We start from the raw sequence: 18049 nt of genomic DNA, 5'->3' as shown, positions 1-18049 counted from the left end.
TTCATGGGCCGGAGAAGGGGGGGATACAGTCCCTTGGGCCAAAGATTATCTCTGGGAGTGGGCCTCCCGCCCATGAAAAATAAATAGTTGGATGTTGTGCGAGCCCTCTCCAGGAGAATTTCTTGTGATGCTAAAGTACCGAAAATTGCATCTGTTGGTGTAATTTGGGGCAAAATTGGCTACCCAAGTGCACAAGAATAGAAAGCGTGTGGCTGCTGCTGCTGCTGTTGCATTTAGCACTATTTTCTCAGCACTGAATGCATCCTCTGATTAATTTTTGACACAGGTGCATTGTCATCTCTGAGAATAGTACTAAAGGCATAGTTACGCGCCTTGTATAATTCACCATAACTTTGGTGTAATTTCGTGCAGTTACGCTACAGAAAACTATGTGAGTACACCAACCCTTAGTCCTGAAACCTTCTCCATTTTGGGAGGTGTCTTCCACAGCCCCTCCTCATCCACTCAAACAGAACGCCCTCCCGGCCTCACTTCTCAGGTCCCACAGCTTCTGGGCTACTTGTGTGTCAGCAGAGTCAAGGGCCAGTCAACAGAAGTGCCTGGGTAACCATCCAGGGTTCCCCCAGCAGGTCCATTTCCGAACTGTTCCTCGGGGGCCAGTGCCACTGCAGGTGGAGAAACCTGTCCTAGTCCTGGGTGCCAAAGGAAAGTCAAAGTCATTCAGGTCATTTTTTCAGTGCATTTAGGTGAACTCTCCTTTCAGCTGGTCATCATTACTCCATCACAGCCCCAGATGTAGTGTCCTACTCTCTCTTGTGCAGGAGTTTTTGAGTGAGGGTGGAAAGAGTTGGAGGGTGAACCAATTAGAGGATGCCACATCATCACTCGACCCCTGCCCAGCCCTCCTGCACAGAATTCTGCGACATTTCAAAATGGCACTTTCACGTGGTTGATAAAAAGGCCTTTTCTGGGAGCCTCAGCACTGTCCCAGCTGACACAACTGCCTGATCCCTTCCCAGTAAAGCTTCAAAGGGGAGCCACACCGGTGTTTGGTTCCAGAGGTCAGGCCTTCCTCCTTCATTTATGTGACCTTGTACTTGCCCTGGCCAGGTGCGTTGTGAGGAGTTAATTAACACTTGCCGATTTCCTCCCCACCTCTTACTTTCCCAGGAACAGAGTCAAGCACGTTTAATAGTTCTCTGTGTTGTGAGGCCTTTGATCTTCCTGCTGGCCAGCAAAGTAACAAACTTGGCACAATAGTGGTGGTGGGTAGGAGTCAGGGGCCTGGAACATGAATATACCTGAGCCAGAAAATATGATACATTTAATTGTGCCATATGCAGTGTAGATGTGATGAAAGTGATTTGGATGCATGTTTACCCTAAGATCAATACCTCGTTCACCCTGTAAGCCTAAGCAGGGCAAAACTGTACTTTGGTGCTGACTTCGCATTTAATGTGTAATTCAGTTCAGGACCACAGACTTTCAGTAACCACTGCAGATCTATAGTATGAATGCTAACTAGCATTATAAGACCTAAACCAAGTCGGCACAAATTCCTGAAGAGTCCATTCTGCAACAAGCTACCTTTGCGCAGATATCAAGCTGAGCTAGGCTGATAGTCTCACATGTGAGCACACATGTTTGTGTGTAACCAATCCAGAGGTGCGGCAGGGCGTTATCTTAAAAGGCATGCACTGGTGGTTAGTACTCAGTCCAGTTCCACAGAATTTACCGTGTGAGACTCCATAAAAGTGAGACACTGTGTGAGACAGTAAAAGTCCAAAACCCGGGTTGTCAAAAGCAAATTAAGGAGGATGAAATGGAGAGAACTAATTTCCTAGACCCAATATCTACCTTCACATCAGCAAGGTGTATAGGGAAGTTGCAGGCAGTTACTACAGAAGAGCCTTTCCTTTGATTTACCAATGACCATCATCTTAATAACCATCCCAAACTTTTTGCTTAGAGTTTCTACTGACTTCATTTGAATGAACTGGTTCTCTTTTTTCCTCTTTACCTAATCCAATATCATCTGCATAAAAATATTTGCACTCCCTGATTGTCTTCAGGTACGTTAGATTTTACGTGGACGAAAAAAAGACCTGTGTACATCAGGCCAGCTGTCTGTGTCTTGCAGCCATCCAACAGAAGACCTCTCATGGTTAAATGCCAGTCTTTATCCCCTTTGGCCACAGCAAAGCAAAGCACCCACTCATGGGAGCAATAACTCATTCCACTAGAAGCGTGGGTCAGCTTCTGCACTTAATGCTGCAGAGCCTGTTCAAGATATTTGCAGCGCAGCCCCGTGGAAAAAGTTGGCACACTTTCACGAAGCAACACTGCCTGGATGTGAATGTGATAGTTGATTCAGCACGGGTGCAGGCAGTTCTTGTAACCTGTTTCAGTAAAGCTGAACTTCCTTCTCTTTTTATTGAAATGTTATGATCTGCTTGCTACTCTGATTCATGCATGTGAATATATGAAGGATCCAATGCAGGAGAGTAAATTAGTTAATGGCCTGTAACTCTAGATCTCCAGCGTTGATATAATGCAACCCCCCTTCATCCCCTGACAGAGGTTCAGCCTTATCATATGTACTGCTCACTCTTGTGCTATGAAAGTTACAGAGGATTCCCAACCTGACAATGGGGAATGATTCCTGCAGAGATCCCAACAGTGGAAAACTGGAGTTACAGATGAGTAGTTAATTTCTTTTTACTCCTTCCTACGACATTGGGTGGCCTGTCAGAAACCACCTTTACTGCACTGGGGAAAACCATTATCGAGTTTCCCGTACTTCTCAGTCATTAAATTTGCTGGCCCAGGACCTCACTTCTTTCATGATTGCCTTTTAGTGGCGAACGAGTGCCTCTGCCTACTCACTTTCCTGCTCGGATGGTAGCAAAGCAGATTATGTAGTACATGCAAATGAAAATAGATGGATCCCTAAAACAAAGACTAACATCATTTGCTAAACTGGAAGCACACAAGATAGCAGGACTGAATAATTGTTTGAGGAATATTAAGCAAAATAAAAAACGTGTACACAAACTGATCGAATTTTTCTAGGTGGCAGCTTTCTGTAGAAACCAATGAAATGTGAGTCTTGTGTACATAAGTTCCCCCGCCCCCGGGAAGAGAGAGGGCAAGAGTGTTTGTTAATGTGTGTGTTAGTGTATATAGTGTATGCTATCTGTGTGTGCATGCACCAGACGAGGGCCTGACCTATTGGCTGTGCATATTATTTATCTAAATGGTGTAAAATGACACATGCTGTACTCAATGTTTATTTTGTAGAACGGTCTCAATGTATTATAGTGATGTAATTTTGCTCCTTTTAACTCCTCAGTTGTCAGGCAGCTTATGCCACTTTGATCGTACCTGCAAGTTACCATCCAACCTGTTCCTCCTCCATGTTCATTAGCTGTGTAAGTTAAGAGTACGAGATGGCTACTTGACAGATACTTGAAAACCGAGTTGAGTCATTTTTGTGTTCCTGCAGCTAGTTAGGCAAGCAGGTCTGGATTCCTTTTATTACACTATATATTGTCTCAATTGTTGTGTGAGTTGCCTGGATATTATTGACAACCCACCAGAGGTTTGGGTTTACAGCTCTCGGTGGGGGATCAGATTACCATAACAGCTTGTAAAAACAACACATTACAATAGGTGTAGATTTGCATGTTGACAGATGTAGAAACAGTTATCCCTTTGCAGGTGATAATGAGTAGAAGCCATAAAAACTATTTTGCATCTGCCTTTATTGGCAGTTGCCTCTTAAGCTCTTGCTATATTGTCTATATTGCTTTTAGCAGGCTCATCTCTGCTCCTTATATTGCACATACTAAACATTTACATATGGCAGCCTTGTTATTTGTTTCTTTTTTCATTATCCTATTCTGAAGGGGTTGTTATTGTGCATCTGTCTTCCATAGACCGCTTTTGTTTTTCCTTTAATCGTTTCGTCCATTTGTAGCAGTGTTCGGATGTGGCACTCTTCTGCTGTTTCTCCGGGTGCAGCAAAGCTTCTTGGAGAAGGGTCACCCAGTGCTGTTGACTCGTGGTGGTATTAGAGCCGTGCAATTCTTTCACCATTTGAAAGTTTTTACACAATAAATGAACTGTGAAAGGATATGGTGTTTTTATTTGAAGCTTGCTTTGTTTCCAGAGCCATGATACAAATGCTGATAACAGGCTGGTTTTACTGGAGAGGGGGGAATGGGAGCAATAGACTCGGGTTTTGGTTCTGGATGTCCCCAGTGTGTGTTTAATCTACCCTGTCCATGTAATAGCACATGTACTCTAGGATCAAACTCAGTATATAATGGCTCTCCTCTGCTGTAGCCACACCTAATATACACATTCATTCATCGAAAAAGCTTGCACTCTACACAGACCCCAAGACACGCTGGCACCACATCTGTCGTGCCCATCATAATCCCCATACCCTTGATATGGAGCATCAAGCGTCGTCCTACACACTACATTTGCCAATTGCCTCGATCTCCTTCTGGGTGGGCAGTGCGACCTCCTTCCACCTTGTCAGACTTCTACATTCCCTCTCTTGTGGAACACCATGTCCCCCCCCCCACCACCACCGACACCACCGCACACACCACGTCTGGCTCATCACTCTCAGTGAAGAAAAAAATTGAAAGTCAAAAAGGTATGCTTGTGCCTTGCTCATTTAATGTATGAAAGATGTATTTAACTCCCCATCTGGCAAAAACCAAACTGTTATCCTAGTTTAGGGACATGCGCCCTACCATTCTTTCCTATACAAACAATCTTATTATAATGCATGCAACTCCAATTAGGCAGTTCATTGCTATGATTAAACAATTTGAATGTAACAAACTACTAATATAAGTTACTAAGACTTAAATCATGGTATTTGGGTGAGGTAAGACAATTTTTCTTTGCTCGGCAGTGGGGTGAAACACAAGCAAGTCACCACTTACAAATATCTGGGAGTGATTAAATAAGTTGTTTACTTGGAAGCATCATTAGAACGTTATTGTCATATTAAGGTATTTCCATGACCTAAAACATTTTACTAGACATTGTTCAGGTGATATTTAAAAAAAAATAAAAAAATAAAAACATTTTAAGGCAGAAGTCAATACTAGCCTCTTATATTGCTCACCTGTGTTTTCACCTAGGAATCAAATTAAATTCGATAGAATTGAATGTAAAGGGTTATGTAAATTATTAAGTATGGGTCCATCCACATCTCAAAGCTTGGTACATTTAGAATTCTGTATCTTAGTCGCAAAAAATGTGTCTTGGCAGTGATTAATTACACCAGTATGCTAAAACTGTTAGAGTTTAAAACATCAGCCTCCTTAATTTGAAGTGTCCTGCACAGCATCAAAACAGTTATGAAATGTAAATGTAATCAGATCTTTAAATATAAAAATATAACTTCTGAAAAATTAGATATTCACAGGGCTCTCTCAAATTAAGGCTAAACTAAACAGTAATTGAGCAAAGCTTTTCTGATGATAATAATAATGAATTGTCTAGTGACAGATACCTCACAGCAGGGTTACAATCTGTGCAAAATAGGTTCCTAAAAATAAGGTTTACGCAAAATGATGTCCTAGACATAACAGCTTTGTGTGATGCATCTTTGCGTCAAAAATAAAAAATATTGATCTGATAGAGACTTCTAGTTGTAGATTCCTTAGAATTTCACCCAGGTGCCTGTCTAGATATGGAGATCTGGCGCACCGCCAGGTGGCGTCTGTCGACTCCGCGTACGTCGTCTGGTTTACCAGATATGACATTGCGGGTCCTATATAGGTGCCACCCCGGCACGCTGATATCGGTTCTTTTCTTCCTGTGCCCCCGTATGTGCAGATCCAAAGAAGGGCTACCCCAGCAAATGTTTTGACTGAACTGTTCGAGTTTGGTCTAAGCTTTTTTGTGACATTTTGGTGCATCAAGATGTCGTCACGGAAGGCCGGCTTCATACCTTGTTACTCCTGTCACTGAATGTTGTCCGTGACAGATCTGCACCTTGTTTGTCTCTGGTGTTTGGAGCACAACCCAAAGTCGTTCTCCAAGTGCGCCACGTTGCTCCTGGTCAAGAGGAAGGTCCCGAGACCACTCGCAGAGCCCACACTCTTCGTCGACATTCTGATGAGCACAAGAAGTTCTTTGACTTCACCCCGTCGGTCGGATGACATGATGTAGGAAAAGGAGCGTCATTGCTCTAGGCCTCCTTCTTCGTAGCCTACTTCTGGGTCAGCTCCGCACCTCCCCGAGTTTCTAAGAGCTGGAGTCGCCTCTGCCCGACTCCGTGAGTTCTGTGAGGCCATGCTCCTCATCTTTGGGTAGTCTGACCGTGCTGGAGCACCTTTGGGCCCCTTGAGGTCGACAAAGGCCCCCTTGGGTTCCGCGCCGGCAGCTTCAATCTCTGCTCCGGAGGGCACAAAGGGATCGGTTTCAGGATCCAAACCGGCTCCAGTCATGCCACCGCAACCTTCCCCGATGACTGTTCCAATGCTACTGATGCTGCCCGGGCCCGTGGTTGGCATCAATCCGATACTCATTGCCGACTCCAGACACAGACGCTGACAAGCGTTGCTCGTTGCCGAATCTGACTTCAATGGAGACCTGGCTCCTTAGGTCAGATCCTGACCCCTGTGTTTGTGGGTACGTGTAGGGTGAGAGTATGGAGGGGTCGCTGGACACTTTAGAATACAAGCTTGATGACCCCATGAACTGGGCTCAAGACCCGAGTGAAGCCAGTGGTCTTGGCGTTTCCCCTGATGCTGGGATGCTTTCTCCCCATACCTTGCATTTTAAGCATTGGATCAGCACAGTGCTATCCATGCCGAGCTAGATAGTGACAAGCAAGGTTGATACTGTGTCAAACCTATGCTTAAAGACTTTGGTATTTTACCAGTCCAAAGCTGTAATACTGTGCCTGGAGTGGTAAATGGCTTTTGTCATTATACAGCTCGGCAAGGTTGACACTGTGTCAAACCTATGCTTAAAGGCTTTGCTGTACAAATGGCAAAATACTTTGCCACTATCTAGCTCGGCATGGATAGCACTGTGCTGATCCAATGCTTAAAAACTTTGCTAGATAAACAGACATTTGAGGTGAGCAAATCTAGAGTGTTGCTGTTGTCGTAGGGTGCTCCTTACTAGAGCTGCTCTCCACCTAAACTTGAGAACTACCCAGAGTTCTCTATTCTTTTTTGCATATATATATATATATATATATATATATATATATATATATATATATATATATATATATATATATATATATATATATTCTGTGGCATGTGTAGCTGCAGATACACATGCTGTGCATTATCCTGCCATCTAGTGTTGGGCTCGGAGTGTTACAATTTGTTTTTCTTCTAAGAAGTCTTTGCAAGTCACGAGACCGAGTGACTCCTCCCTTTCAGCTCCATTGCGCCTTGGCGTCGACTCCATCTTAGATTGTTTTCTTTCCGCCATCGGGTTCGGTCGTGTTCCTCTTCGCTCCGTATTTCGAATCGTGAAAGTTAGCTAAATTATAAAAAATTCGACAGTATTGTTATCGTTCGGTACCGGGTTAGTGTTAGTGTATCGGCACCGACATCAAGAGCGCTCCAGCAGCCCTTCGGGGCTTCCGTTCTTCACCGAGGCCTGGTTGGCCCGACCACACCCGTCGTCCCAGACTAATGGACCGAACCCCTTTCCGCTTCTGTCCTAAGTGTCGTGCGAAGTATCCTTATACACACCAGCACCGGGTCTGTAATCTGTGTTTATCACCTGAACACAGGGAGGAAACTTGCGAGGCTTGTCTAGCTTTTCGATCGAAAAAGACCTTGAGAGATCGACGCGCAAGAAGACTACAAATGGCGTTGACACCGAAAGAGCAACTCCACGTCGGAGAGGAGGAAAGCATTTCCATCCAGGGGACGGACTCTGATGAATCCGAAAGTGAACGACCCTCGACGGTGCAGCGAACAGTGAGTAAACCTGCCCCGTCCAAAACTCACACAAAGACATTTAAGGCCATGGGGACGCCACCGCCAGCAGGCCATGGCTTAACCCACCGAAGAGAAGGTGACCAAACATCGGCACCGAAAAAGGCCAGAGAAGTGCCGAAGACTTCCGACTCCGCTCGAGATTCCGGCACTGAACGATCTCGACACCGAGAGTTTGATTCGACCAAAGTAAGGAAAATATCTTCGGAACCGAAAAAGACTACCTGAAACCTTGGTACCGAAAAAAGCGGCTTCGGAGCCGAAAAGAAGCTCTTATACAGAAGAGCAAGGACTTTCCAGCCAATTAAAGGAAAGACATAGATTTGAGCAGGAGTTAGGTATGGAAGAACCAGACCATACACAAAGGAGATTAGATATCCAGAAGGAGACTGGAAAATGTTTAACTTTACCTCCACTCAAATCCAAAAGGAAACTTGCATTTCAAGAGACAGAAATGCAACCTAAGGCAAAGGTGGCTAGAGACAAATCCCCACCACCAAGGTTCTCACCACAACCGTCCCCACCGCACTCACCACAACTGTCACCAGTGGGAACACCTACTATGCAGTCACCCACCCATACTGGGATGACACAGGATGATGCTGACGCATGGGATTTATATGATGCACCAGTATCGGATAACAGTCCGGATTGTTATCCAACAAAGCTGTCACCACCAGAAGGCAGTACTGCATATACGCAGGTACTATCCAGGGCAGCTACGTTCCACAACGTAGCAATGCACACAGGGCCTGTGGAGGATGATTTCCTGTTTAACACTTTAGCATCCACCCAACCCTCCTATCAGAGTCTGCCAATGCTCCCGGGCATGCGCAAGCACGCGAAACAGGTCTTCCAGGAGCCTGTAAAGGGAAGGGCTATCTCACGCCTAGAGTCGAAAAGAAGTACAAACCTCCCCCAACAGATCCTGTGTTCATAACACAACAACTTACACCGGACTCAGTGGTTGTAGGGGCGGCAAGAAAGAGAGCAAACTCTCAATCGTCAGGGGACGCTCCACCGCCTGACAAAGAAAGCAGAAAGTTTGACGCAGCGGGCAAACAAGTGGCAGCACAAGCAGCCAATCAATGGCGGATTGCAAATTCTCAAGCCCTACTGGCTCGCTACGACAGGTCACACTGGGACGAGATGCAACACATAATACAGCACTTGCCCAAGGAACACCAGAAACATGCCCAACAGGTAGTGGAAGAAGGACAGGCCATATCTAACAACCAAATAAGGTCCGCACTAGACGCGGCAGACACAGCAGCACGAACTGTTACCCACATATTATCAAAACTGGGCAAATATTACCACAGACGCATGGGTCCTATCAATTATCCAACTTGGTTATTGCATAGAATTCACAAAAATCCCGCCAGATGTGCCGCCAAGAACGCACAATCTGTCCCAACAACACTTAGACCTATTACAAATAGAGGTCCAAGCACTACTACAAAAACAAGCAATAGAGCTCGTACCCAATCATCAGAAAGGAACAGGCGTCTACTCACTATATTTCCTAATTCCAAAAAAGGACAAAACGTTAAGACCTATCTTAGATCTCAGAACACTGAATCTCTTCATCAAATCGGACCACTTCCACATGGTAACACTTCAAGACGTGGCTCCCTTAGGAGGAATACATGACAACATTGGATCTCAAGGATGCGTATTTCCACATACCCATCCATCCTTCTCACAGAAAATACTTTTGTTTGTAATGCACGGCGTACACTATCAATTCAAAGTGCTACCGTTCGGAATAACAACAGCACCAAGGGTATTCACAAAATGCCTAGCAGTAGTAGCCGCTCACATAAGGAGACCGCACATGCACGTATTCCCATATTTAGACGACTGGCTAATAAAAACCAACACTCAACAACAGTATCTTCTTCACACGCAATACGTCATAGAAACTCTACACGAACTGGGGTTCTCTATAAATTACCAGAAATCACATTTGCAACCATCCCAAATACAACAATATTTGGGAGCAACACTCAACACACAAAGGGCAATTGCCACTCCAAGTCCACAAAGGGTCCAAGCATTCCAAAATGTAAGATCAAGCATACAGTCAAACCAACACTACCCAGTAAGGTTTGTAATGAAACTGTTAGGCATGATGTCTTCATGCATAGCCATTGTCCCAAATGCAAGATTACACATGCGGCCCTTACAACAGTGCCTAGCAAAACAATGGACACAAGCACAGGGTAAACTTCAAGATCTAGTGTTGATAGACCGCCAAACACACTCCTCGCTTCAATGGTGGAACCCTATAAATTTAAACCAAGGGCGGCCATTCCAAGACCCAGTGCCTCAAGCTGTTATCACAACAGATGCTTCCATGATGGGGTGGGGAGCACACCTCAACAAGCACAGCATTCAGGGTCAATGGGACAATCAACAAAAACAACTTCACATAAATCATTTGGAACTGCTAGCGGTTTTTCTAGCATTAAAAGCATTTCAACCACTGGTAGCCCACAAATACATGCTTGTCAAAACCGACAACATGACAACAATGTATTATCTCAACACACGGGGGGACACACTCGTCACAACTGTGTCTCTTAGCACAAAAGATTTGGCATTGGGCAATTCACAATCACATTCGCCTAATAGCACAATACATACCAGGCATTCAGAATCAGTTAGCCGACAATCTCAGTCGAGATCACCAGCAAACTCACAAATGGGAAATTCATCCCCAGATTCTACAGGATCACTTCCTTCGCTGGGGAACACCAAACATAGACCTATTCGCAACAAAAGAAAACGCAAAATGCCAAAACTTCGCGTCCAGGTACCCACACCCTCAATCCAAGGGCAATGCACTATGGATCAGTTGGTCAGGGATATTTGCTTACGCTCCCCCCCCCCCCCCCCACTCATTCCTTATCTGGTCAACAAACTAAGTCAAAACAAACTCAAACTAATACTCATAGCACCAACCTGGGCTCGCCAACCGTGGTACACAACACTGTTGGACTTATCAGTAGTACCCCACATCAAATTACCAAACATACCAGATCTGTTAACACAACCCAAACAACAGATCAGACACCCGAATCCAGCATCGCTCAATCTAGCAATTTGGCTCCTGAAGTCTTAGAATTCGGACATTTAAATCTTACACAAGAGTGTATGGAGGTCATTAAACAAGCGAGAAAACCTACAACAAGACATTGTTACGCAAACAAATGGAAAAGATTTGTTTGCTACTGTCACACTAATCAAATTCAACCACTACATGCCTCCACAAAGGACATTGTAAGCTACTTATTACACTTACAAAAGTCTAATCTAGCATTCTCTTCCATTAAAATCCATCTCACTGCAATATCTGCCTATCTGCAGATTACACATATAACATCACTTTTTAGAATCCCAGTCATTAAAGCATTTATGGAGGGACTAAAAAGAATCATACCCCCCGAGAACACCACCAGTACCTTCGTGGAACCTTAACATTGTATTAACACGACTCATGGGCCCACCATTCGAACCCATGCATTCTTGTGAAATGCAATATCTGACTTGGAAAGTAGCCTTTCTAATAGGTATCACATCACTTAGAGTAAGTGAAATACAAGCATTTACTATTCAAGAACCCTTTATACAAATACATAAAGTGGTTCTCCGTACAAATCCCAAATTCTTACCAAAAGTCATATCACCATTCCACCTAAACCAAACTGTGGAACTCCCAGTCTTTTTTCCACAACCAGACTCAGTAGCCGAAAGAGCCTTGCACACATTAGACATAAAAAGAGCACTAATGTATTACATTGACAGAACAAAACAATTTTGTAAAACAAAACAATTGTTTGTAGCTTTCCAAAAACCTCATGCAGGTAATCCTATATCCAAACAAGGTATCGCCAGATGGATAGTTAAATGTATTCAAACTTGCTATATTAAAGCAAAAAGAGAATTACCTATTACACCAAGAGCACATTCCACTAGAAAGAAAGGCTACCATGGCTTTTCTTGGGAATATACTTATGACAGAAATCTGTAAGGCAGCCACCTGGTCTACGCCTCATACATTTACTAAGCATTACTGTGTAGATGTGTTAGCAACGCAACAAGCCACAGTAGGACAGGCTGTATTAAGAACATTATTTCAGACAAGTTCAACTCCTACAGGCTAAACCACCGCTTTTTGGGGAGATTACTGCTTGGTAGTCTATGCACAGCATGTGTATCTGCAGCTTCACATGCCACTGAACGGAAAATGTAACTTACCCAGTGTACATCTGTTCGTGGCATGAGACGCTGCAGATTCACATGCGCCCTCCCACCTCCCCGGTAGCCTGTAGCCGTTTTTAGTTGAATGAAAATTGTAAATATGTAAATAAATATTCTTTTAATACACATTAGGTACATACATAACTACTCAATTGCATGGGCACCTCTAGTATACTCACAACTCCTACCTCACCCTCTGCGGGGAAAACAATCTAAGATGGAGTTGACACCCATGCGCAATGGAGCCGAAAGGGAGGAGTCACTCTTCTTGTGACTCGAAAAGACTTCTTCGAAGAAAAACAACTTGTAACACTCCGAGCCCAACACTAGATGGCAGGATAATGCACAGCATGTGAATCTGCAGCGTCTCATGCCATGAACAGATGTACACTGGGTAAGTGACATTTTCCATAAATGTTCGATGGCATGTGTAGTTTTTCTTTGGAGAAGTCTTTTCGGAGTCACAGGATCAAGTGACTCCTCCTCTCGGTCATACTGCGCATGGGCATCGACTCAATTGTTAGATTGTTTTCATTCCGCTGTCGGGTTCGTACGTGTTTCCTCTCGCTCCAATATTTTGGATTGGAAACTTTAGAAAACTCCTTTAATCGTCGGTATTGTTTCCATCGCATTTCCATCTAGCCTCGAACCGATAGTACCGTCGGAATCTAGATTTCGCCCTCCTGGGTGCTTGCGCCAGACTCTAGCCTGTTCGGGCCTACCGCTTGGAAGACTGATGGATCGGACTCCATTTCGATGCTGCCCTCAGTGCCACGCAAAGTTTCCCTACCCAGACCAACACCTGGTTTGTAATCTGTGCCTTTCTCCCGATCATAAAGAAGAAGATTGTGAGGCCTGTTGATCGTTTCGATCCAAGAAGACCCTTCGTGATTGGTGAGCCAGAAGGTTAGAGATGGCGTTGAAAAGTACAGAATATCTCGACGTCATGGAAGAACAGGCGCAGACAGCGGTCTCTATCCGAGACACCAACTCCGAACAAGAATTGGAAGAAGATAGGCCTATCACTGCTGGACAGCACGTGAGTACGTCTGCCCTTATGCCCATATATAAAAAACCATTGAAGGCCTTGGGTACACCACTGCCAGAGGGCCGTGGCCCAGCTCGAAAAAAGACTCGTCGACCGACCTTCGGGTTCGGCACCGAAAAAGGCCACTTCTCCGTCGACATCGGAGTCGAGTAAATCTGTAAAGACTTTTGCCTCGGACTTGAGTAAGAGTCCTCACTCCTCGGAGTCCAAGCCTCGACGCCCTGCTTCGGAGCTGAAACAACAGACTCCATTTTCGGGACGAAAAAAGTTTCAATCTTTGGAACCCAAAAAATCTTCTTACACAGAAGTGAAAGGACTTTCGAGCCACCTCTAACAGGGTTCGAAATCACTGCAGGAATCTTACGGACCTTCTGAGGAAGACACTAAGATTCAGCCTACCCTGGAGGTTATGGATGAAAGACAAGCCAGGATCCACATCGACAAAGAGACTGGCAGAATTGTTACTGCACCTCCTCTGAAAACCAAAAGGAAGCTGTCTTTTCAGGAACAATTATACACTGCTCAACCACCAGCAAAAATTTATAAGCAGAAGAAGCCAGTACCTGCCCCTACTTCTCCTTCTCATTCACCACAGTTTTCCTTTTCACCTTCACCAACACATTCACAGTACTCACATGGGAGTACAGTGGATCCTTGGGATCTATACGACCCAGATCCTATTCCTGATAATGACCCTGATTTATACCCCTCCAAGCCTTCTCCACCAGAGGACACTTCTGCATACATGCAGGTTGTTTCCAGAGCAGCTGCTTACCATGGGGTGCTTATGCACACTGAACCCCTAGAGGAGGATTTCCTGTTTAACACTCTATCCTCCACCCACTCTGGATATCAGTGCCTTCCTGTGTTACCTGGAATGGTCAAACATGCATACCAAATTTTTAGTGAGCCAGTCAAAGCTAGAGGAATTATTCTGCATATTGACAAAAAATACAAACCTGCTCCTACAGACCCGGATTACATCACACACCAAGTTCCTCCAGATTCAGTAGTAGTGAGTGCGGCTAGAAAGAGGGCTAATAGCCAATCCTTGGGGGATGCTCCTCCCCCTGATAAGGAGAGTAGGAAATTTGATGCTGCTGGCAAGAGTGGCCGTGCAGGTGGCAAATCAATGGCGAATTGCAAATTCGCAAGCACTTCTAGCCAGATACGATAGAGCCCACTGGGATGAGATGCAAGAACTCCTACAGCATCTCCCAAAGGAACATCAGAAAAGGGCACAGCAGATTGTAGAAGAGGGTCAGGCCATAAGCAATAATCGGATATGGTCTGCCCTTGATGCTGCGGATAAAGCAGCCAAAAGTGTCAATACTGCCATTACTTTAAGAAGGCATGCATGACTACGTTCTTTTGTTATTAAACCAGAAATCCATCAGCCAGTACTTAACATGCCTTTTGACAAAAAACATTTGTTTGATCCTGAGGTTGATACGACCATAGAAAAACTGAGGAAAGACTCAGACACTGCCAAAGCAATGGGAGCATTATACACAACACTGTATAGAGGCTCCTTTCGCAGGCAGCAATTTAAGGGAGGCATTAAGCCACAATCCTCAGAGGCTTCCACCTCACAAACAAAGCAAGGACAACAAACCCAATATCAACGAGGTGGGTTTAGAGGTTCCAATAGGGGTCAATATTTCAGAAATAGAGGTAAATTCCAAACCTCTAAACAGACAACAACACTACCTAAACAGTGACTTCCGTCCCCCCCTTCTACTCCACACATCTCCTGTGGGGGGAATACTACAGCAATTCCACTCTCATTGACAAAATATCACCATAGACAATTGGGTATTATCAATTATCCACAATGGCTATTGCCTAGAATTAATCTCCACCCCGCCAAACATCCCACTGCGATATCGCAAAGTGTCCCCGGAACATACAGTTCTGTTACAACAAGAGGTACAATCTCTACTATTAAAACAAGCAATAGAATTAGTTCCACATTCTCAACAAGGAACAGGAGTATACTTGTTATACTTCCTGATTCCCAAAAAAGACGGCACCCTCAGGCACATCCTGTCAGAGCATTTTCACATGGTAACTCTGCAAGATGTTATTCCACTACTACAAAAACAAGATTATGTGACTGCTCTAGATCTCAGATGCGTATTTCCACATACCCATTCATCCAGCTCACAGAAAATACCTCCGGTTTCTCATAGCAGGATAACACTACCAGTTCAAGGTGTTGCCATTTGGCATAACAACAGCTCCAAGAGTGTTCACAAAGTGTCTACCAGTAGTACAAGCATCCACATCCATGTCTTTCCATATCTAGAGGATTGGCTAATAAAATGAAGCAATCTTACACAATGCCAAATACACACTCATTATGTGATAGAAAACTTACACACCCTAGGGTACACTCTAAACTACCAAAAGTCATACCTTCAGCCAGCACAAGTACAACCGTACCTAAATACTCAACTAGCCCTATCTTATCCAAATTTACAAAGGATACAGGCCTTCCAAAATCTATTACCACTCATACAGCCAAATCAACAATATTCTGTAAGATTTATCATGAAGATTTTAGGAATGATGGCACCTTCCACAGTGATAGTCCCACGTGCAAGACTAAACATGAGGCCCTTACAGCAGTGCCTTTCACAACAATGGTCCCAAGCACACGATCAACTTCAAGATCTAGTGTTGATGGACCTCCAAACACATAATGAAGGGGCGGTCATTTCAAGACCCTGTGCTTCAGACCATAATTACAACAGATGCATCAATGATCGGTTGGGGAGCTCACCTAAACAATCAGAACTTTCAAGGGCAATGGGATGTCAAACAGAAACAGCTACACATAAACCACTTAAAATTATTAGCTGTGTTTTTTGTCCTAAAAGCGTCTCAACCTCTTCTCAAACAGAAGAATGTTCTCCTAAAAACAGATACCATGACAACCATGTATTACCTCAACAAACAGGGCGGGACACATTCATCTCAGCTGTCCCTTATAGCCCAAACAATTTGGAAATGGGCAATTTACAATCAAATTCATTTACTAGCACAATATATTCCAGCGATAGACTATCAGATGGCAGATCTCCTCAGCAGAAATCACCAACAAACACACGAATGGGAGATTCACTCCCAAGTACTTCAAAAGTACTTTCAAAAGTGGGGAACACCAGATATAGATTTATTCGCAACAAGCGAAAACGCAAAATGCCAAAACTTCGTATCAAGACAACCACATCCCCTATCCAAGGGCAATGCTCTATAGATCAATTGGTTAGGGATATTTGCTTACGCTTTCCCCTTCTCTCACACTCTTTCTTTTTCTAGTCAACAAACTACGTCAAAAGTCACTCACCATGATACTCATAGCACCAACCTGGGCACGCCAGCATTGGTACACAACACTCCTAGATCTGTCTGTAGTACCTCATTCCAAACTACTGAACAGACCAGATTTGTTAACACAAAACAAAGGTGAAATCAGGCATCCAAACCCCAATGCTCTCAATCTAGCGATTTGGCTCCTGAAGTCATAGGATTTGGTTACCTAGAACTTCCACCAGAATGTGTGGAAGTAATTAAACAAGCATGTAAACCTCCTACTAGACAATGCTACGCAAACAAGTGGAAAAGATTTGTCTACTATTGTCAATCTAAAAACACTGTTCCACTTATACAATATATACAAGATATTGTATGCTATTTACTTAATTTGCAGAAATCAAATTTGGCTTTCTCATCTATCAAGATACCTCTTACTGCAATATCTGCATACTTACAAACTATTCAACATGCTTCTCTATTAAGAGTTCCAGTTATTAAAGGCTTCATGGAAGGATTAAAACGCATTATTCCACCTAGAACACCACCTGTTCCATCATGGAATTTAAATATCGTACTTACCAGACTCATGGGACCACCTTTTGAACCCATGCACTCTTGTCAGGTTCAATTTTTAACATGGAAGGTCACCTTGGACTATATAGACAGAACTAAAGATTTTAGAAAAACAAAGCAACTTTTTGTAGCTTTCCAACAGCCATATACAGGAAATCCTATATCAAAACAAGGTTTAGCAAGATGGATTGTTAGATGTATACAGACATGCTATGTCAAAGCAAAAAGACAATTTTTAATCACTCCTAAAGCACATTCTACAAGAAAGAAAGGTGCGTCAATGGCATTTTTAGGCAACATTCTAATGTTTGATATATGTAAAGCAGCTACATGGTCAACTCCCCATACATTTACAAAACACTACTGTGTTGATGTTTTCTCACAACAACAAACCACTGAGGCCAGGCTGTCTTAAAGACGTTATTTCAAACAACTTCAACTCTTACAGGCTAGCCACTGCTTTTTGGGAGGACTAACTGCTTTGTAGTCTATGCATAGCATGTGTATCTGCAGCTACACATGCCATCGAACGGAAAATGTCACTTACCCAGTGTCTGTTCGTGGCATGTAGTGCTGCAGATTCACATGCACCCTCCCTCCTCCCCGGAAGCCTGTAGTTGTTTGTTTACATTTGTACATATGTATATACATTTACATTTGCATGGACATCTCTTTGTATTTCTATACTCTATCACTCCTTCCTTCACCCTCTGCGGGGAAAACAATCTAACAATGGAGTCGATGTCCATGTGCAATGCAACCGAGAGGAGGAGTCACTCTATCCCGTGACTCCGAAAAGACTTCTTCGAAGAAAAACAACTTGTAACACTCCGAGCCCAACACTAGATGGCAGGATAATGCACAGCATGTGAATCTGCAGCGT

The 18049-nt window shown here is 43.9% G+C and overlaps 1 protein-coding gene across 3 annotated transcripts in view; it reads left to right on the top strand.

The window, feature by feature from the left end:
* ERGIC2 (ERGIC and golgi 2) overlaps positions 1 to 18049 on the top strand; it is a 159947-nt gene that overhangs the window by 104906 nt on the left and 36992 nt on the right. The window lies entirely within an intron of this gene.

The sequence above is a fragment of the Pleurodeles waltl genome, chromosome 4_1, assembly GCF_031143425.1.
Source record: "Pleurodeles waltl isolate 20211129_DDA chromosome 4_1, aPleWal1.hap1.20221129, whole genome shotgun sequence".
NCBI classification, from domain to species: Eukaryota; Metazoa; Chordata; class Amphibia; order Caudata; family Salamandridae; genus Pleurodeles; species Pleurodeles waltl.
The sequence above is the reverse complement of the archived record's forward strand: the minus strand, read 5'-3'. Positions and strand labels throughout refer to the sequence as shown.